Source organism: Haemaphysalis longicornis, unplaced genomic scaffold (genome assembly GCF_048455015.1).
Source record: "Haemaphysalis longicornis isolate Haplotype H1 unplaced genomic scaffold, Haemaphysalis longicornis Haplotype H1 scaffold_2, whole genome shotgun sequence".
Classification (NCBI taxonomy): Eukaryota; Metazoa; Arthropoda; class Arachnida; order Ixodida; family Ixodidae; genus Haemaphysalis; species Haemaphysalis longicornis.
The window spans coordinates 36,553,538-36,574,796 of NW_027526295.1; the positions used below are offsets into that span (position 1 = coordinate 36,553,538).

At 50.0% G+C, this 21,259-nt stretch overlaps 1 pseudogene across 1 annotated transcript in view; it reads left to right on the forward strand.

Annotated features, from left to right (window-relative positions):
• Positions 1-14,350: 14,350 nt before the first annotated feature.
• The window catches only part of LOC144168833 (cytochrome P450 3A14-like), a 65,137-nt pseudogene continuing 58,228 nt past the window's right edge, over positions 14,351-21,259 (forward strand). The window contains exon 1 of the transcript XR_013322253.1: positions 14,351-14,645. The product of XR_013322253.1 is annotated as a cytochrome P450 3A14-like (transcript). The remainder of the gene's footprint in view (positions 14,646-21,259) is intronic.

Genomic DNA, 21,259 nt, shown 5'->3' on the forward strand with positions numbered 1-21,259 from the left:
ACGTTGGCAAATGAAAATAAGTTGTATAATATGACACAGTGCCACTTCAAACTGATGCTTATTTGAAGCCAGTCACCCTATGTACACACAACCTACTTTTTCACACATTTGTCACATCGTATTGCCACGTGGTATTGCAGCGCGTTAATGCAGTTATACGTGTTCCGCCCGTCCGCTACCCCGTAGCATCTCAGCCCTTTATGCTGTAAGCACTCCAGTGACTGTAGGGGACAGTTACATTACACAAAACGAATGTATGGATGGATGGATGGATGGAGAAATTTTGTTGAGTAATATTTATTGAGTAAGATATTGAGTAAGTTTGGGAGAAAGGGATGCAGGGATGGCTGACCTCATGCTTTGAAGCAGAATTTCAGGGCCCCAGATTCAGCTATCGCTAATGTTGAGAGTACAAGCTACTCAGGGCAGCCTGCCCTGTCCCGATATAAATTGTATATGTAATGTTTGAGTTGTTCACCCCTGAGCATATCCTTAGATATGGCCAGGTTTTGCCGAAGAGGATGGGTGCTTGCTTGTATTAAAAACAATTTTAAGTTAAGTCGGACATTTCGTACCAGATACCTTCGCCCATCTATATTTGTGGATATATGTGTTGGTTTCTATCCTGAGCAGAGTTTGCGATTCCTAAGAGATGAGATCGCCGTGCCACACGGGGATCTCATCTCGTAAGAATGGTTCATCTCTTAAGAAGGAAGGTGTTCCTAGGCGTACGATGAGAAGACACTTCCCATATTTTTGGGAGAGCGGAGTGTGATGGTTCTGTTCAACAAGGAGCACGGTGTGCTAGTTCGATTGAATGTTGGTCTGCTGCGTCGCTCCCTTCCAGACCGTTGTGTCCGTGTGTTAACGTATTCTAGGATCATTCAAGAACCACTTCTCTTCCGCATATATGTCTGCGGTCTTCCAAACGCCTTCTGCCACCCCAAAACCTTTTCTTTTCTGTTACGCAAATTATTCCTTCCGCCGCCTCATAAAACTGCAGTCCTCATTATATGTTTTGACTGAACTCTATAGGCGAAACTGATGGCCGCATTCTCGGTATGTTTTCCATTAGATGTTTTTCCTTGACTCAACTGAGGGGAGGATAGCGCAATTCTTTGAAAAACATTCGAATATCGCCTTAAAGGATCTCCTCCACCGGAGGCTCGAGGGGAGGAGGTATTCAGAATACCGGGTTGAGTATAATGAACGTGCACAACCATAGAAGTGGTGTCGGCTTGACCATGCAGTGCAAGGCGGGAAACACGAAATGCGTAGATAGGGGTCTACTAGTGCGAGAAGTGCTCGACTTTGTGGTGCATGTAGCTGGTGCAGTTGCATGGACAGCTTCATCTTTTGCGGAGGAGTCATTTGAACCTACTTAAGCGGTACTGCGCCTTCATGTGGCGTTTGGAGTCTTTTGAATTATTAATGCAGCACGAACGGTCACGCGTGCTCCCACAATGGCGCTAGGAAGGGGTCACTTCGACGGAACAATGTCGAAATGGAGCAATCGGATGGACGCCGGCTTCACAACGCAAGGCACCCAGGTTCGATTGCGGCTGCGGGAAGAGTTTCTTGCACATCGCTCACCATCATCATCATCATAACCAGAGAAAGTTGGCTTTTCTGCAGCGCGTATTGGCCAACAACGGCATCCTTGAGGACAATAAAGCTTCTCTTTAAAAGACAAATCCCACACGTCGATGGGAAACGACGTAAACAGGAGCTTTATTCATAGCGTACCTCGGTTTAAACGCACTTGCGCGGGCCAGTTCTAGGAGTGTTATTTTGCTCAGAGTAGTTTCTGATTTTTTAATGCGGTGAGCAGTGGCGAGTGCATAGACAGACACTACACGTCCCGAGATACTTAAATGGGCCATCAAGACAAAATACAACATTGTTTAATTTGAAAGATATTGGGTACAGTACCTCAGGCAGCTATGTTCCAGCTAACGAAGCCGTTTTTTACCGGAAAAAACCGCATGAAATGTTGAAAACATCCAAAAGTCATATGGGCGAGTACTAGAATGTAATTTTCAGCCAGTTACGGCACGTTAGATATCAAGTGATGGGATCAAACGTAACTAAAGGCCACCACAATCGCCCAGAGGCCCACTAGAATCGCCCATTACAATCCGCAGCCGTAACCACAAATAAGAATTTGTGACGTCATAAAAAATGGCTTGAATGTGGCTTGGGGTCGCCACTGCTTCACAAGTTTTAATAGCAGAAGTGTTTAGGATGAGCTTCGTCCGTCCATCGCACCAAGAAACCTCGAACCCTCAAGAAAAAAAAATGCGGTTAGGGAAGTTCCGGGAATGGAACCCGGAACATGTACGCCATGAAACCGACAACGTAACCACTGGGCTACCCCAAAGGCCCGAGGGGTATGGAGAACAACAAGACGTAGGGCCAGTTCAGTTGGAAAGGAAGAAATCCCGGGCCATCTCCCCCAACGTGACACCTGGGGAAGGGTGAAGTATGCAGTGTATAGGTGTATTCTTGGCGCCTTGGCGTTTTTGCCAACGGAGATGAAGCCGTTGTGGGGTAGAGGCATACAGCTTTGCTGTAAAAGTCCCTTATCTTTGAAGCACGATGCTCTCTAGCGCGAGGTGCAAACGAGTGCCCCGGTGCTTTTTAGTACGCGTTCCATTCTAGCGCCAAGCGTATACGAGTTTTTCCGTGTTTTAGTACCGTGACGACATGAGACGACGATTACGACGACCACAGGAGACGCCAACAGCCCCAGCCTCTAAGGGCCTTCGGCACTAAAAAACGCTTCCCGTAGTCGACATCGAACGTGGGTCCCTCGCCGTATGAAACCGGCTTCTATCCGATTGAGCTATCATGGCAGTACGGGCGCACGGCATTTCCTCTGCGTTCGTAGCGCAGGCGTTGGTTTTGGATTTGGACGCGGGCTCTAGCGCGAGCTTACGCGGTCCACTTTGGGAGAGATGTGAAAGTCTGCGGACCTAGCCATCCGGGCCTGCCAGTCATGGATAACTTTCGGCAGCTAGTGTTCGCAAATAAATGTGATGTTCAGCACCCCGGTCTCCGGCGAAGGGAGAAGGGTCACCAGCTCTTCTGTTTCTCCAGCAATGCACCACTAGTGCAAGCTGAGCATTTTTTAAATACCTAGATTGCCTGTTTTATTGAGCCCTGTGCAGGCTTTCGTATCAATTTTTTCCGCCCACTTATCTTTCTCTGTTACACACGTTTTTTTCTAGCCCTACTTGTGCACCTCTAACTGTGGGTCATGACCTTGTCGTGAAAGAGCCGCGGTCGACTTGCCCGTTGTGCAGTTGTTCGCATCATTGCGAAGACATCTTCGAAATTATAAAAACTGCCGACAGGACCCACAATGGCCGCCGGTGGCAACTCGGTGTGCGGTACCCACCCAACATCACATGGCTGGTGGTTGTGCGTCTTTGAAACGAAGTCACAAGGAAGTAAAATACAGAAGTCTCGGCACTCTTCGGTCACCCATTTTAGCATTTTTTTTCGCATGCCCTTACTTTATTCCGTGTGCACACGCTATAAGGGCCAGGGATTTTTGCCGCGCCATAGCGCGTCACCGTAAGTGCAATAAATGACGTTAAAATCGCAAGACGTTGAATCAGTACCAAGACGAACTGGAATGGCAGCCGGCCGCCCTCTTTGTGGTTTTGTTTGAAAAGTGAATAACAATGGGTCGGGAAAAATTTCACCCACGGGAACTGGTATTTGCGTCCTGCAAATTGAAAGGTTAGGGTAGCATTAGTGTTTCTGAAAATTTTCCTGCAAGCTTTATGAAAGGTTGCTGTTATTCTGTGTTTATGAAAAGAATTTGTAAGCGGTTCACTTTCTAGGCGCCTATAAGCACAGGAATACTTCAAAAACACGACTTTTGCGTTCTGAATTTCCTGATACAAACCTAGCGCTGATATCTTTTTACCTGAACAGTTATGTCTCTTCTGATGCTACCTGTCACGCGTAGCTTGAAGTAGGCATTCAATCCGTGTTTCCTTGCTTAATAGATTTAACTGGTATGCAAAGGTCAAGCTGTCGTGCGTTGACGACTACCTCGTGCGTCTGCCGCGTCTTGGTCACACGGTGGACCTGCTGATGCCACGGGAACAGCCGTTTTTTTTTTAGTGCGCACCGATGGCGTAAGTCAGCTATTCCGCTCAACGGCCAATTTAAATCTCACGAGTTAATAATTTAACGCAATGATAACACACAACAAAATAGAAAGCAAATGTGGTTTTCAGCATATTTGCAACAGTGGGTAGTGATCCCGAAACGGTTTGGTGCGTAATGCTTTTAATCACAACTTCACTCTTGGCATTGATAATGCCTAAACTTTTTCATATTCCATCATCATAGAATAGCAGTGCGCAGGCAATCGCCTTTCGATCGATTGCCAAATTGATTAATACATGTCCTGGAATATTCACAGCAAGACTGAATGTCTTGCTATAATTAAGTGAGTAGGGGTGCTGGGATCAATAGTATTTGCGATAGTCACATCAACCTGGTTTTCAGGTTTAAAAGCTTTTTTTTATTTAGGCAAGTCATAGACAAAAAATAATTCACCAAACAAAAACGTAACCCAGCATAACGTCAAATGGCAGGCCTGTACGTTTAGTTAATAAAAATAAAGTAAAAGAAACTAACTTCTCTATTACTAGGCAGCCATGACGTTAAAGGTGTCCGTCGCCAATTTGTCAATGGTCGTGTTTACAGCCCTTGTCCTAGTCTTCTTTACCAATAACCTAAGTGAAGTTTTTACAATGAACGTTATGGCGGCCCCGTGTAACGATTGAACGAAGACCATTGACACATCTTCAAATACCTTCACACCAATGCCGTGACGAGCTTACCTGTGCATATACCACAACGTTATATATACTTACGTGATAGGTCTCTAGGTCCCTGCCTTCCAAGTGTATATTCAAGTCACGGGAAGTCTATATAAACGCAGCGAAAGGCTTCATTGTGGAACACTGCTTTAAATTTCAAATTTACCGAACTGCTTTTTAAAGGGCAGCTTTATTGGGCTAGGCGAAAGCAAAATCCGGTGGTCCTGTATACGAAGAAAACTGCTCTGGAGCAACTCAGTGCGCATGCGACTAAAACCTATGTTTTCGATGAGTTTTAGGCAAGGCACAAGGAGCCAAATAATCGGATCCAATCTACGCTGTGAAGGTGGTTGGTCTGTGAAGCTGTAAACGAAACCCGCAACGATTGCTTATGCGGTGCGACTTTAATTCACACACGTGGTTCTACAAAGAGTGAAACCAAGGACTCTGCCAACTGTAACCTGGGATCCGCCGGGGCGGCGTCCCCAACACAGCAGCGTCGGCACAAACAAAACGGAGAGGAGCGTCTTTTCATGCGTAAGGAGGGCGGCACGCACGGCTACGGTGTCATCTGTCTCAGTGCTCCCCCTCACTCCTGTTTCATGTGTCGCCTCCAAAAAGTGCCCTCCCGCTCTCAGACGCTGAATCCAAATCACCGTCTCTCTTCCTGTTTCCACGCGTGGGCGTAGCTCATAGTGGGCAGGACGACGGGCTCTCGCCTCACTTCTCTGCGGACCAGGTTCGATCACTGGTGGTGGAAGTGGTTAGTTTGGGTGGCCTGGGTGTAGCAGTAGCCAGTAGTAGCCTGGGATGTTTCTTCGTGTAGCCTGGGACTTTTCTGCTGACGTGGACATGAAAGTGTCCTTGGCTGGTTAGAGGTGTACTGCCTGGTAATAAAAATTTGATTTCTCACAGCCTAGCGGGTGGGCAGCGAGGTAGCACTTGGAGCACTGCCGAAGCGACAACGACTGGACCACATAGCAGCAGCGCGATGACATGTCTCCGCATACACCTCGGGGCGGAAGGAATTTCAACCCATGGTGGTTTTTCAACGTGAAGAAACAGCACGTGTGGCGCGCCAGTGCCAAAAGTTGCCGGTTTCTGTGATTTGTATTTCCGCACTGCGTACGCGATCGATGTTCATCCCGTTATCATTTTTTGTTACCAAATGTACGCCATTGATTGTATTTGCTCGAATCTGTTCTTGGTGCTTAACACTGGCGTCCCACCCGCTGTTCTGTACCTGCCGTAGCGTGAACAGCTGTTGACGTCTATTCGTTATTTAAGTGCATAGAAGTCGTTACTGCGCGCATTTTTTTAGGATTACCAGTTCGCGTTAGAGCGAGATCAAATTTTTTCCCGCTCACGGTTTGCTTCATTTCCATGCGGGCGTGGTGGGACTTCCATGGGCATAATTGCGCCTCATCGTGAAAGCGGCGGCTACTTCGACCGAAGGCGCAAGTCTTTTTTCTAGCGCTTTGATGGAAGGATTGTGACCATATCGGGTTTATAAAGTGCACAATTCTTATGCAAGTCAAACCAAGTTTTCTTTGTCCCTTATTGGCTTAATTGTTGTGCGCTCCTAAAGCAACAACCGACCGGAGCACAGGCGCGTATTTTCAAAGGTGGCTTTTATTTTGTGTCGTGTTCACTCTTTTGTACACTCTTAATACCGGACACTGCGTCGACTCGTATGTAAAATTTGTTGCAGATGAATGAACCGGTGCTGAAATTCCAACCGTTATTGTCCAGCCGTGATTTTGCTGTGTCGCCCTGGTTTTAGCGTCAAAATTACCTCCCTGATTAGGGTTTTATGTTTCTCCTGTAGTACTAAGCTTGCAATATACATAGCGCTGCGTGTGTTCAGATGAACCCAATAAATCTGAAAAAATTCCCCCGCATTTCCCCGAGGGGGAGAATGTGAAAGTGCGAATGCACGGTTGTCGGCCCGCTTGCGGCGCTTGCGCTCGGCCCCCGCAGCCCACCGCCTCGACGCCTTCTCTTCCATCTCTTCCATCGGGTTTGTAGTATCACGTGTACACCACGCAGTTATCAAGCCGCTATGACGCCGCTGAGTCGCCAACGCACGCCGCTGACGACGTAGTTTGAATGCGTTAAAGATATAAGGCGCGTCTAACACTGATATCACCGTCGCGTCCGTGGCTTGGTCGGTAGAGCGTCGCGCTGCGGCCGCAAAGTCCTCGGATCGAAACCTGGCGCCGGATGCTGTTTCTTTTTCAAATATAGAGGAGCACTGCGGACGCCAACGCCGCCGGCGGTGGATGGTTTGGGGTCGCTTATAAAGTATTCGCACTTAAAAACACTCGCTGGTAAATTCTTCGGCTATTCGGATTTCTTCGACGAACGTGGACGTTAGAGGTCTAGGCAGCGAAAACATGAAGGTCGAAGATCTTCCGATAACATATTGCCACCGCTGAACCACCGACTGGCCCTTCTCAGCGATAAGAGCGGTTCGACAGAGGTCTCAAAGAGCGGCCACTTTTACTTCTTTCAAGAGCAGTAGACACGACAGAAGGACGGTTATCTTATCTTCCAGGTTATCGTACAGGGTTCAAATGTGCGTCTATAAGTGAAGCTTGAGCATGTCGCTGCCTTCATACCCATGTCCCGATGTTCTAGTTACTGTTTTCTGAAAAAAAAAACGACACGGGCCAACTTCTCAGTGGTTTTGCGAACTGCCATAGCTGTAAAACCAGTGATATTTCTAAACCGGTGCCGTTGCGTAGGCTCCCACTGTCCCGTGTATTCTTGCTGCAGGCTGATTGATTGATTGTAGGGTTTAACGGGCCGACGCAACGCAGGCGATGAGGCGCGCCTTAGTAGAGGGCTCTGGATTACTTTTGACCACCGGGGGATCGTCTTGGCCATGCTCTCCCTGTTACTACCCTAAACGTTGGAAGGGCGTGTTCAAGGCTGCGGGTCGTACATCGAAAAGTCTGCAATTTCAAAGTGCCCTTGCAAATAACTATCACCACTACTACAGCAAGTTCTAGGGTTGCCGTGCTCACAAACGTCCATATTTAGCATTGAAGTATTTCTCGTGTGAAAAAAATTACTGACGTTTAATATTCTCCCTAATTCAAAATTTGTGCGCAGCGCGAGCTGCAGTCTTCTAGGTGAGGGCGCATATCAGCTGCGTTTCAGGAAGTGATCGCGCAATCACCGAACGCATGGCGGAGCGCTCTACTCAGCCGTCGTCTACCAGCGCGTAGCCCCCGCCCCGTACTATTGCAAACTCTGTTCGAACTTTCCGCCCAAATGTCACGTGGTTCGGATGAGCCGTGAACGGAGAAGCGTAGGCGAAAGTGTGGGAGAGGGTGGACGCGCTCCTCGGCGGGTACGTATGGCGAAAGTGTGAGGGGGAGGCAGTGAGAGACCTGGTGCCACAGCCGCGCGTTCCGCGCTCCCCTTCACAATTTCTCCAGTAACTCATCTCCGCTTTCTTTCTGCCGTCGCTGCCTCGTTCGTTCACTCGCTTATACGGGAATCAGCGCCGCTACCGCCAAACCAAGGTACCGGGAGCCAGAAGGCTGCGCCCTAAAACTGTTTCTGCATTTAAACCTTCCAGAAAATGAAACGCGATTCGTATGTCCTTATGTGCCATCATCCCATTCGGGTCGCACAGCGTTTCTTTTGGGTCCATTGCGCGGGTGTTGGCGTATGACCTGGGCTGAGTCAAAGTGACTTTGACGTTAGACTTTGGCGTTTTAGGTTTTGGACGAAGAAAATGGTCTCACGACGACGATTCGTGGGATGCGGTCCGCTTTATCGTGTATGCTTCATTGGATTTTGCATGAGTTTGTACCTTGACTCGCAGGCAGTTTTCACTTTGATCGTTGTCGCATAGACTTGGGTTGCAGCGGCTTTGACTTTGGTACTTCACAATTTTATTAGCGCACGCAAGAAAGCTTCGTGTTCAACCATACTCGTAAATAGGCGTAGGTACTTGTGATTTTTTATTCGCTTCATGTGGCAGTGAGCGGCTTCACATGGTTTATTTTCCACTTTTCCGCACTCGATTCAGAGTTTAAAGGAACTGCGATTTCAAAACCACTAGAAGCAGTACTGCAAATCGGGCAGGCAACAAGTGACTCCATATGTTTAAATATGTGATGAGTACGCGTAGCAACCGGCTGCCTTCAGATGCGATAGTTTTGAAGATACTCGTTCATCGGCTACGCAAACCCGAAAATTTTGGTCGGTCTGTTTGTCTGCCTGTCCCTCGATTCATCCACCCTGCAAAAATTATTACAGCATTCCTGAAAGAGGCATTTCTGTAGGCCACACCTTTGCACAACACTAAATCTAGTATACTTCATAGTTGCAACCAGTGTTGAGAAGGAAAATGTTTTACGTATTTGGGCAAAAGCACAACACATCCCCGGTCCTATGCAGCAATCGTTCAATTGACTATAGATGTGTGGTTGCTATTTAAGACATCGAGCAAAATAGTACACGTTGGAACCAATGTTTTCACCGAAAATACAAAAAGAGCTTACGCCCGAGCCTAGACCTCGCAGTGGCATTCCAAGAAGTTCCACAGTAGCGAAAAGTTTTACGAGGTTGCGCGCGAGCAGTGGAACGCTGGAAAATTTATTTCACGAGCAAAACTTCATCTTATAACACGAAAGTGTTTTATGCCAGTTTCGACCAAGATCTGACTGACGTCATATCCGTCACGGAAATGACGCCCCAGAAAAACTTCAATTGACGTGGCTCCGCCGGGATTTGAACCACGAACTGTTTTCGCCGCGACGGTAGGTAAGTACCGTGCTACCGGCTGCTCTACGAACACACTCGCAAACAGGACGGCCAACGCGCCTTATATCCTTTCATTCAGATGGTGCTGCTGTCTAAGAGAAGCGGAGCGAAGTAGTGTATCATGACGCTAATGAGCGCAGACAGTTGGCGCCTCGATGCGAGTGGCTACGTGTACGGGGGACGCGAAGCGTAACCTAGGGCCCTATTCTCGACTGCACAAATTCCCATGGAATTGGGCAATTTGCGGAAATCTTTTCTGATTGGATTTTAGTTTTGGTGACGTGCTTCCGGTTGACAAAGCGGTTGTGTGTGCTGTCATCATTTTGACATTTCATAACGTTTACGGGCACCAGTTTTAAAATTTGCCTTATTTCTCTTTACAGAAAGCGCATAATTCTTGGTCGGCAATGAAAAAAAATTGTGCCAATCCGCCCTGTGAATGTGGTTGGAGAGCAAAGCTGTCAATGGCAGGCACCCATAACGATTACCCATGCGACGACGCTTCAAATAACTGATAATTCAATTAACTGGCACACGCAAGTAGGTTGGTTCTGGAGGTAGCCACGATGATAGCGTACTGCTGCCCTCGATGTTGGGAGCCGTCTGTGTAGATAGCTGCATGATCCCCACCAAGGGTGGAATCGAGCGCTTGAGCCGATGCTTGTCGGCAACCCTCGTCGTGTGAGGGGCTCATATATGTAATCAAAGGGAGCATCTTTAGTTCTTGTCTCCAAGTGTCCGGGAGTACATCAAGCGGACTGACGTTCTGTGCTGCACAGCCAATGTGGTGAAGGATGCAGCGACCCGCCGCAGTTCTGCTCATTCGGAGCTTCTGGTTACAAAGATGGCCCTCTACCAGCTCTTCCACCGTGTCGGGGGCACCGTGCTAAGCAGCCTCTCTGTGGACGCACTCATAGGAAGACCAACGGCCTGCTCAACCGCCTTTCTAATCATTATAGAAGGCATCGTTATGTCCTCCTTGCCGAGAAGACAGGGGGTTGATGTGAGTGATTCTCGAGAGGACAAAAGCTTGAATTAATCAAAAGGTATCGGATTCCTTGAGGCCTCCCTTCTAGGTGACAACTCATCTTATCATGTGTATGATTTGATTGATGCTGTGTTTGAGGCGCTGCAAGGATACGTGACTATTTGTGTTGGCCTGGAGATGTAGGCCCAGGATAATGATGCTGGGGCCTGGAGTGATGGATTCGAATGTGTTTGTTCCTTGATGTGTCGTTTGTCGTGAGTGCGGACGACAAGGAGCTGTGATTTTTTACGTGGACACTGGAGGCCACAGACCTTAGCACATTCGTGTACTGGAAGTGAGATGCCATGTGTTGGTGTGAGCTTCCTTTAATTTTTGTAACTCCCAGCACATGCGCAACGCGCGCACAGGGCCACTAGACGTGCCGTCAGCGGAGCGCACAGTGGTGCGAGAGGTCGTGTGACGCTATCACGTGGCATTCAGCAAGAATGCCGGGGGTAAACCTGTAGATATGCGTGGTGAGTGCACCACCTGTCTTCTCTGTCACCGCGTGGGCTCGCAGCTAGATCGATAAAACAACGTGCTCTTGCTTGGTTACTCTGTTAGTTCCGGGTTTGATTCCTGGCGGTTCCAGTAAATTATTTTATTTGTTCACGGGAGTTTGCTGTTGACATCAACGGTGGCGAAGGAACCCTGGGGGGTTAGAGGTAAAAAGCTTTGCTTTAAATCTAGACTAAGTGCACCGGACATGACAACGAAAGCCTGTCTTTGCTATTCAACAACAATACTGCTTGTAATACACACCCTCTCTGTGATTGGCTGAGAAGGTGTGACGTAATATAAACATTTGGTGCGAACGAACACGTCACGCATTGGCAAATTCAGGGTGAGTAAAACTGACGTAACGTTACGTAACAGCTTGAAAATGGCGCCTGCTTTTGCCTCAGCCGCCGGGAAATGTCCGCGAATTTCAGCAGTCGCAGTCTCGCATGACGCGCGGTTTAAAGCATATTTTCTACCGAAACAAAGTATAGTTTCGACTGTTTCCAAGTCAGAGATCACGGAGCATATAAATAACGTTCAGTATTTTGCTTTTATGTTTGGCAATAATATTAAAAGTATTTGTTTGGCGTAACCGAAACGTAAGAGGGTGGTACGAGCGTCTCCATGACAAGGTGAACCCAATGCATGGTATTTGTCCACGCTCCTCCTAGTAAGCTGCTGGGCTACATGATCAAACTCAAGAGAAAATAAACAAAAAAGTGACTCTTTTGTTCCATAGAGTTTCTTAGTAAGTATACTAGAGAGGAAACTGCGCCTGGTAAGCCATGTCGTCGTGGGGGTGTATGGGAAGACCCCCGCTTTTGGCTAGGGCTTCGCTTGAAAATTGGATTCTTGAGCGGCTTTTGGGATTTGCTTTCTTTACTATGCATTTTCACGTCTACGAGCTACGAGGAAGCCGAAATCCTTCCTGTCCTGTGATAGCCGTCTTCGGTTAAACAACAGGCAGTGCGGGATCGTACCTGACGTTGGTCATGCTGCAGTCGAAGGACTGAGCGGGTAATATGCCGCCGCGAAATTTGTAGCTGACAAAAAAAAGAAACAAAACGTACTTCGACGAAGACAAAGTACGGCAGATACGGGCGCCTGTATCCGTCCTATCTTGTCACGTCCACGACTGTTTAGCCCTACGTTTTCTTTTTTTCTCAAGTGTAAACCATCTCGCTCAGCGGCAGGGTTTGTTAAACTGTAGTTGGCGGTCGGTGTATCGGTTCACCATGAAGGCGACGTTTCCATGGGCACGCTCAAAAAACATTACAAACTCTTCAAACACCTTATTATCTGAAATAATGATAAAATAATAAAATAAGAGTCTCTAATGAGTTTCCCCCCAAATGTTAACATTGTTCGTAACTACCAGGTTGGCCTCAGAATAGAAGGTACAGTAGTTCCGGCAAAGATACGCGTTACTTTCTTCTTCCTTGGATTTAAAACAGCCTGTTTTATTTTATAATTACATAATGTCACACTATTATACGCGTTTTTGTGGCACTTTGTTAAATTTGCGTCCACTAAAATATTTCAGGCCAAGCCAATGATGAAACTAAGGCGAGCGCATGATCTAATGGCGGTCCATGACGACACAGACGGCCTTCATGTGAGCCGCGTAGATGCTAGCGCCACATTCCTATCTACTATATATTGTAAGAAACTCTGTTTTGTTCATTACAGCGCATATTCAAGTCGAGCTTGACGAATAAGTGAATTGGTGACATCGGTGCGCTCCGAGGTTATCAGGCTAGCGCCTCGCTGCTCTTCGCTGCGAGTGCTTCACTGCTCTACAAGCGATGGTCGCGGCCGTCTTTTTCTGTGATCACGCCATAAACTTGTAATTTAGCAGCAGACGATGGCGTGGCGGCGGTGGCGGCCGGGAAGGTGATAACGCAACAACGCTTGCATTGAAGCAGAGAGCCGAACTATGGTACTAAAAGCGATTCAAAGAAATAAATGGATACGGTAAAAAAAATGTGGGGTGTTCTTTAGCTCGACATCCGCCTTTCGCTCGATTTTGGATCAACGTTACTAGATCGCCTTGTGGTGTTGACGTCAATTTTGACCTGCAGGAATGTGTTTCTCTTGCCAGCCTCAGCTACCGTCTTAAGTTTTATATTCCATGGCAAGTGTTTTTGGATCTTTTATGCACAATATTTGATAGCTTAGTTGTGATCTTTATGAGTGAGCGTCAAATTACACTACATGTCGTCAGAGCTATACATGCATCACGTCACTGATTGCTTGCATTGTGCTTACGCAAAAAAATGGCGAATTGCCTGGGAATTTATGCAGCCGAGAATAGGGCCCCTGCGGAGATGCCTCTAAGGCAACGACCACGGAATAAGGTGGACGCCAAGTTGCGAATGCCGCGCTCGTGTCATGATCCGCTGCTCCTTTCGCTGTATCGGACCATGTGTTCAGCAAACGATTCGCTGACAACCCGCTGGGTTTCGTTCGGACGGACGGTTTGCGAGCGCCTGTGGTTTCAGTCGTATTTATGCAATGGTGCGGGGCGTGCAATCCAGTGCCTAACGTTGATGCGTTTAACGGTGCCATACCGACGAAATATAAATAGCGATGTGCAAGTTCATATCGATGCACAATAAACATTAAACTGCTCCGGTGAGGTCACCTTTCAATTTCGTGTTTTACCGGTTCCTATGGGAAAGGGATCAATCAGATTGTTTCTTCCTGGGAGGAGCAAGACGGAAGGGGAAGAGCGCGAGAGGTGGGCGAGGAAAAACGAAAGTCATTTACACGGCAGGGACGGCAGCAGGCGATCGTCTGTTGACGGTATCTGCTGCAGAGTTATCAGATACCCGACCACTTTCCTTTGTCAGACCAGCGTATGCTTCCAGAGGTGTGACTGCAAGTGTCAATCTCCCCAACCCGCGCCGATGGGACATTATCAGGTGGCATGTCACACAACGGTCTTCGGATTGCGCTGTTTCTGCGTCTTACTTTGTGCGCAAACATCGCCTAGAGATATCAAGGCCACGTTGAGACTGTTGCCGCAGCTGTCGTAATAACTTTAAAGAATGACGCCATTTCACGTCTCAGCCTACCAAACTGCGTGACACGCCGGTTTTTTACGTCCATAAACCACGATATGTCTTTTGCGTCGGTACATTGAACATAGCCTAATTTGCACCTCGTTTACAGCATTAAGGATTGTATTTGAACGAAGGTAGTGGCTATCCCATTTTCGTAGCCACTACGTATGGCCTGCTATCACGTATAACACCGCAATATTTTGCGCAGAATGTTGCGCAGAAGATACAGCTCAGACAAAGGGTGATTTCGGCATCGCCTTTTGCCAATCAGCAACTGTTTCCCTCAAGCACTCATATTTTGGCACAGACCTTGATAACCGATAGGGCTCTGGACACCCTTCATACAGTTTTCGCCAGTAGGATCGAAATGTTCGTAGCCGCAGTCTTGGTGTTCTTGTTGGTGGGCCTTCTTACTACGCTGCTCCTGTAAGTAGACAAAATCTGTGCTTTTTCAAAAAGAATCCTGTTACGGTTACAAACCGCTTGGTTTTTTATAACTGTACGGTGAGAATATAGCTCCGGTGATGTGGCGGACCCTGTAATATTGCATTTTTAAAGGCGTGAGTTTGGTTTCAATTCTTGTTTTGTTTCGAGGTACTCATAATCAGAAATATTGGATGAATCTACGATGCAGTACGAAGAAGAATTTCTCCGGTTGATCTGACAGCTTACGGGTATGCGACAATTCATCGACCACCGTTTCTTCGAGGGCATGACCGTTTTATCGAAACCGTTCCATCGAAGTGATGTCGCCCGTTTTATCGAATGCTGTTCTGAAGCTGCAATCGCGATTCATTGTTTCCGTTCCGTTTTTTCGCACTGAAATACGAGAAACATTATAATTACTGGGGCCGCATTTTTTAGGGCTCATTTTCAAGCACAGGTATTCCTCACTGGCCCTTCCGTGGCGATTATCGGCCGCGTGCATTGCGTTGAAGTTCTGGGTGAGGCTGCCTTTGGTGTTGTAATTACAAAAGTATGTTGTTATTTCCTTTTTTCGGTTTTCTGGAATTGTGTTTCGGTAAAGCATTTGATTCCACAAACTGCCAGAAGGAACAAATGTTTAGGATGAACTAAAATCCTATCAACTGACTGGTACAAACCCGAAAAAAAATTTATTTTCCAACTTTAAGGGCTGTATATGTAACTACACTGTAAAATGACATAAAAGTGCACGAAACGCAGTCACTGTCATAATTGATAAGAAATTGCCCTCAAAACGCCTTTGACTGGAAAACTGCAGGAGGTTCTTCTCGCCGACAAATCGGAAAAGTCTGTAAGGACTATGCTGGCTGCGTCAGTTTGCTCGGGAGAAAACTGTGACGCCCGTGCCTTGTTAATGACCTTTCTCAGCGTGTCTCGGCATGGCGGCCTTCATCGCTCAAGAAGCCGGACACTTGCTGTGTCGCAAGAAAAAAAGAATGCACCTAGACGCATAGAACATGAAAGGCCTCCAGAATATTGGCTCTTTCCTGGGCTGTCTTTATAGGAAAGCTAGTACTGCGAGTATCAATCCGTTCTAAAGCCTCATTCGCGCACAAGATTTCTGCCTTCGGGTTTCCTGCGTTCTGCGTACGTGTTGGTCGGCTTGCCTTTGTTCTTGGATGGCGACCACACGTCTCGGCCCTTCCCATACACTCTATATTCGACCTTTTTGTCGAAGATGTATGGGTAACCATCAAGACAGAGCTGTGTATTCCCACGCGCGGCAATTGTCAATTCCACGTTTAATGCCCATGTTTGAATAAAATAAATCATCCGTTTCTTCAGCACTAAAAAAGGCCTATCTGGAATATAAACAAAGAGGATAAAATAACAGTGCTAAAAATAAACTCATTTATTTCTGTCCATGCGCCATGAAGATTGTTATATTGTGTACGACCAATTTCGGTGAAATGTCCTCGATCGAACGTCCTTCTACCAAACGGTGTTCAATGACGCGGCTTCTATGGAGTGGCGTTCAGCGTAATGGCGTGAGATGAATTGTCTGCAACCCAAAGTTTACATCTCCGCCATGTTTACATCTCCGTTCACAGCGCACAGCAGCAAAAGAACTGTTTTCTTAGAACACTTTCTCGCACCCTTTGCGCTGCTGAGCACGAGGTCGCGGGTTCGATTCCCGGCCGCGGCGGCCGCTTTTCTGATGGAGGCGAAAAGCAAAAACGCCCGTGTGTACGAGATTTCGGCGCACGTTAAAGATCCCCAGGTGGTCAAAATTAATCCGGAGCCCTCCACTACGGCGCGCCTCATCGCCTGCGTTGCGTCGGCGCGTTAAACCCCCACAATCAATCAATCAATTTCTCGCACCCTTTTCTGGATATAATTGTCAGTTTATCACTCTATTTGCTCATAATAGAGGTCTATGTGTTCGCAGGTAGATATTACCGCGATTAGCTGTATCAATATTTATTGTCGATGGAAATGTGAAGTAGAGAGCAAACCAGCGCGCAGAGACTCTGATGCGTAAGCTGGCGCAGTAACTTGACAAGTTGAGCGTGAACGTTCTCGCTTTACGCTGTAAGTCGTGCTGTTTTCGTTGTTTTGGGGATTCTGGATTTATCCATATGGCGAAGCAATGCTGCAATAGGGAGCGAGAGAGCAAAAAAATTTTTCTCCAATCCACGCTGCTGAGGTGGTTAGAATTAAAAGCTTTAAACGACACCCCGAACAATTTCCCGTGCAATGTAACTTAGGTTCACACATATGGCTCTACAAAGAATGAAACCTGAGATCCTGCCAGCCGTTACCTGAAATTCACGAGGGCGGCGTCCCGAACGCAGCAGCAGTGGCTGACGCCACCGCTATAGCCCGGCCGTGAGTCGGGAGTAAGAAAACGGAGAGGAGGGTCTTTCGAAGGGATTGACACCGGAACCTAGTCATCGTGATGTGTTAGCTTGGGGCTACACCAGCGCGCGACAAAAGCGCAAAACACCGAAACAATCCGACCCGTTCGCTTCGTGATTCCCATTTATGCAGATTTAAACCAAAGAGTTTAGTAAGTTTGAGAATTGCGAGAAAGCTGAAGGAAATTTTATCATCGCTATTTATCAGAACCAGTTCCTCCTTTCGCTTTTTGTATTACCTCTTGAAAAAACACGGCCGAAATGGTATTCACCAATATAGAAAACGGAGTCCCATTCGTGGCAAGCAGTGCGCGGAAGGTAGCGTTTATCTAGCGGTGAGATGTCTGTATGGGGTCTCGACATTTCGTTTTCCCACCCTGCAAACCAATCCTTAGCGTACCTTTACCGTACGACCACATAATTCCGTCGGGTTCGGGTTACCCAGCAAGTGCTTTTGAAAAAGTCAATCAAGCCGTGGTAATTAAGCGCGCAGTGGACGCGAAGCTGCGCCAAAACATGCCCAAAACAACCGTCGCTGAAACAGACGGCAAAGCCGACGGAAGGTTCCCGCCGACGCGGCCGCCGGGGTGAGCACAGTGAACGCTGCGTAATAGCGCCCTTTTCGTCGCGCCAACTATACTGTGATCCGTGAGTAAACAGCACCCCCCCCCCCCCCCTTTCTGCAGCCGCGTTTGGATTTTATTGTCGCGCACGCCACGACGGAACCGTTGGCTGGTAGAGGTAGCAAGCTGTGCTTTAAAACTCGGATTTTTCTTTTAGGAGGACGTGAAATGTTGCTAATTCCCTGTCGGCGCCGCAGAACTCGTACAGACGCATTTTTATGAAAGCGCGAGGGCACAAATGCCGTGGCACCAACGGAGCACATGGGACGGAGATGCGTCTCGAACGCGTGAATTCAGCCGCCTGTAACTTCGCTACGAACAAAATAATTAAACACGTTTGAAGCAGCTTTGTTGGCCCTCTTGAGGAGTCTCGTTCTCTTAATTTTGACAAATATCGACAGCGGGACTATTTTTATTTTCACAAATTCGCCTTTTTCGCAAAAAGGCGTGTTTAGTAAAATTAGCTTTTTCAGCAAAATTAACGCAATCAAATTTATTTTAGCATATTTTTGTTTTGTCTAACGAATCCATGTTTTGCATATCAGTTTAGAAGTATCTGACCGACGCTACCTATCAATTCCAATCTGGTCACTATTGCAGATACGGAGATAGCGCCGCATCAACTTGAGCGACAATCTAGCGTCTGGCCGGAATCAACGATTTTGTTATCATTGTTTTCTTCCAAGGCAAACGTAAAGTTTCCTTTGAACTGTTTGCCATTGTGATGTAGTTTTTGTTCTTACACATATTTTAGTCAGTGTGACAAGTGTGTGGCGCCCCCCATCCCTGATATTCGTTGGCCGCTAAGTTCAGTGGCCCACCAGGCTCGGTGGGCAACCTTGTGTGTGGCCGGGCAATAAACACCTCCGAGCACGGCTGCTCGGGGGTCAGTCACCGTCACCACCAGCACGCTGCATGTCGTCTCTCGGCTGGAGGGTACCCCTACCCTCCCAGGTTCACGAACGCGGGACTAGATCGTGACACTGGCGACGAGGATGGGATCCGTCGCCACTGACGCCACTCGTCGCCATTGACACTGGCGACGAGGGAAGAGGCCCGCGGAGCGGCCGAAGCCACCGTGAACGCCGCCACCGAGAACGCCGAGACACCGCCCCCTCGAGCCAGCCGCCATTACGCCATGCCGCTGTACGGGAGGCTCGAGCCGTTCGAGGGTGAAGGGTCCGCCTGGCCGGTCTACGAGGAGCAAGTCGGCGTGTTTTTCCGAGCGAACGACACACCCGAGGCAAAACAGCGCGACATCTTCCTGGCCAGCTGCGGGACCCGCGTCTTCGCTCTCCTGCTCGACCTGCTCAAGCCGGCCACGCCGCACGAGAAGTCGCTGGGTGAGCTGCTCGCGACGCCACGCTCGCACTACAGCCCGGCTCCGTCGACGCTAATGGAGCGTTTTCGCTTCAATAACCGGAGCCGCCGAGACGGAGAGACGCTCGGGCAGTTCGTCGCAGCGCTGCGAGGGTTGGCGAGCGGCTGCGCCTTCGGGGAGCAGCTCGACTCGCTGCTCCGGGACCGTTTCGTCTGCGGCATCAACGACCCCGCCATGCAGACGCGACTCCTGGAGCTTCCCGACCCCTCGTTGGACGACGCCGTGAAGGCAGCGCTGGCGATGGAGGCTGCGGCCAAGGACGCGGGCGAGCTAGCGCGTGCGGCCGGCGCACCGTCGGCGGAGGCGGCGGTGAACAAGATGGCGGCACGGCATGGCAGGTGCGTTCGCTGCGGTGGTGACCACCCCCCCTCCCAGTGCCAGTTCGCGCAAGCGGAGTGCTTTGCGTGCGGAAGAACTGGGCACATTGCTCGGGCGTGCCGAGGGGGGACGACGGCGGACGGACGGAAGCAGCAGCCGGCGCCGAGCACAGGTTCCGCGCCAGCCCACGGCCGAGGGAGTCGGCGCAAGGGTAGGCGGCGGGGGCGTGCGGCAGCAGCTTCGGGTGCAGCGGCTAGGCTTCACGTCGTGGCCGAAGACCCGCAGATGTTCGACATGTGGCACGCGGCCACAGTGCAGCCGCCGGTGCCACCATACTGGCTGACCGTCGAAGTCTGCGGGCGCCCCATCTCCATGGAGCTGGACACAGGGGCCAGTGTGTCGGTCATGGCCGGGAAAGCCTTCAAGCGCACCTTCCCTGGCGTGGCCGTCGAGGCGTCGGGCGTCATGCTGCGCAGCTACTCCGGACAGCTCGCCCAAGTCGAGGGTCAAGCCCAGGTCAGCGTCCGCCTTGGCGACAGGGAGGCCACCCTTTCCCTGTACCTGACCAAGGGGCCGTCACCGACGCTGCTGGGCCGCAACTGGATCCAGGCGTTGGGCGTGAGGCTGCCGGAGTACCAGGAAGCAGTGCATGCAGTGGCAGACGTCCCCGGCCTCCTGACCAAGTTCGAGGCCCTGTTCCAGCCCGAGGTGGGGACATTCACCGGCACGGCGGCAAGCATTCAGGTGCCAGAGGGAGCACTGCCCCGTCCAGCCCGACTGCATGGACGGTGTCATCGAGCAGCTGCTGCACCGGCGAGAGGCCGGCACCAACGGCGGCGGGGTGCTGGGCACCAACGGCCGCCTGCTGCACCTGGTGGTGCTGAGTGCCAGGGCCAGCGCCCAGCAGGTGGCGCATGCTATGCGGCAGGTGCTCCCGCAGGACTTCCGGCTCGACGACAAGGCCCAGTACGCGCTGGTCGTCAGGATCATCGACGGCGACGTGGGCCTGCCGCACAACTTGTTCCGCACGGAGCCCCACGGCTGCCTGTGCGTGTACACCAGCCAGCCGGAGCTGAAGTACATCCGCGAGAGCCTCGAGAAGACCCTGCTAGCCAACCTGGAGCAGGAGAACCGGCTGCCCTTCCACGGCCTGCCCCTGGTCATGGTGTTTGCGGGCCAGGGGGACTTCCTGCGCGAGGAGGTCGTCAACCGGGCCAAGAGCCTGCAGTGCCCCTTCGTGGACGACGGCGGCGGCCTGGACCCCGTGCGCCTGGAGCAGGCGCTGTGCGCGCTGGTGGAGAGCATCGAGCGGCTGCACATCTACCAGGCGCTGCCCGCGGTCGCGGGGCCCCGGCTGGACATGCGGCTGATGCTGTGCATGCTGTGTGGGGACCCGTACGCGCCCGAGTAGGTGCTGGCGCCCCTGCTGGCGCAGCCGGGCTGCCTGGCCACGGGCCCGCTGCACTGCCTCAGCCTGGACTCCTTCAAGGGGAGCCAGCTTCACCGACCGCTGCCAGCACAGCACCAGGGGCTGGTGCTACTCGCGCCACTGCGGCACCACGCGCAAGTCCTTCGACACCGGGAAGGCTGACAGCTGGTGCGAGCGTGACACAGGCAGCACCTAATGCTGCCACAACGGCCTCGACACCTGTGCTCCGGCGGAGTGAGAGACTGCGGAGACCTCCGGACCGGTACTCGCCGGGGGGACAGGTGTTTTGTGTTGTGTAGGACAAACAAACTTGGGGGTGAGGGGTGTGACAAGTGTGTGGCGCCCCCCATCCCTGATATTCGTTGGCCGCTAAGTTCAGTGGCCCCACCAGGCTCGGTGGGCAACCTTGTGTGTGGCCGGGCAATAAACACCTCCGAGCACGGCTG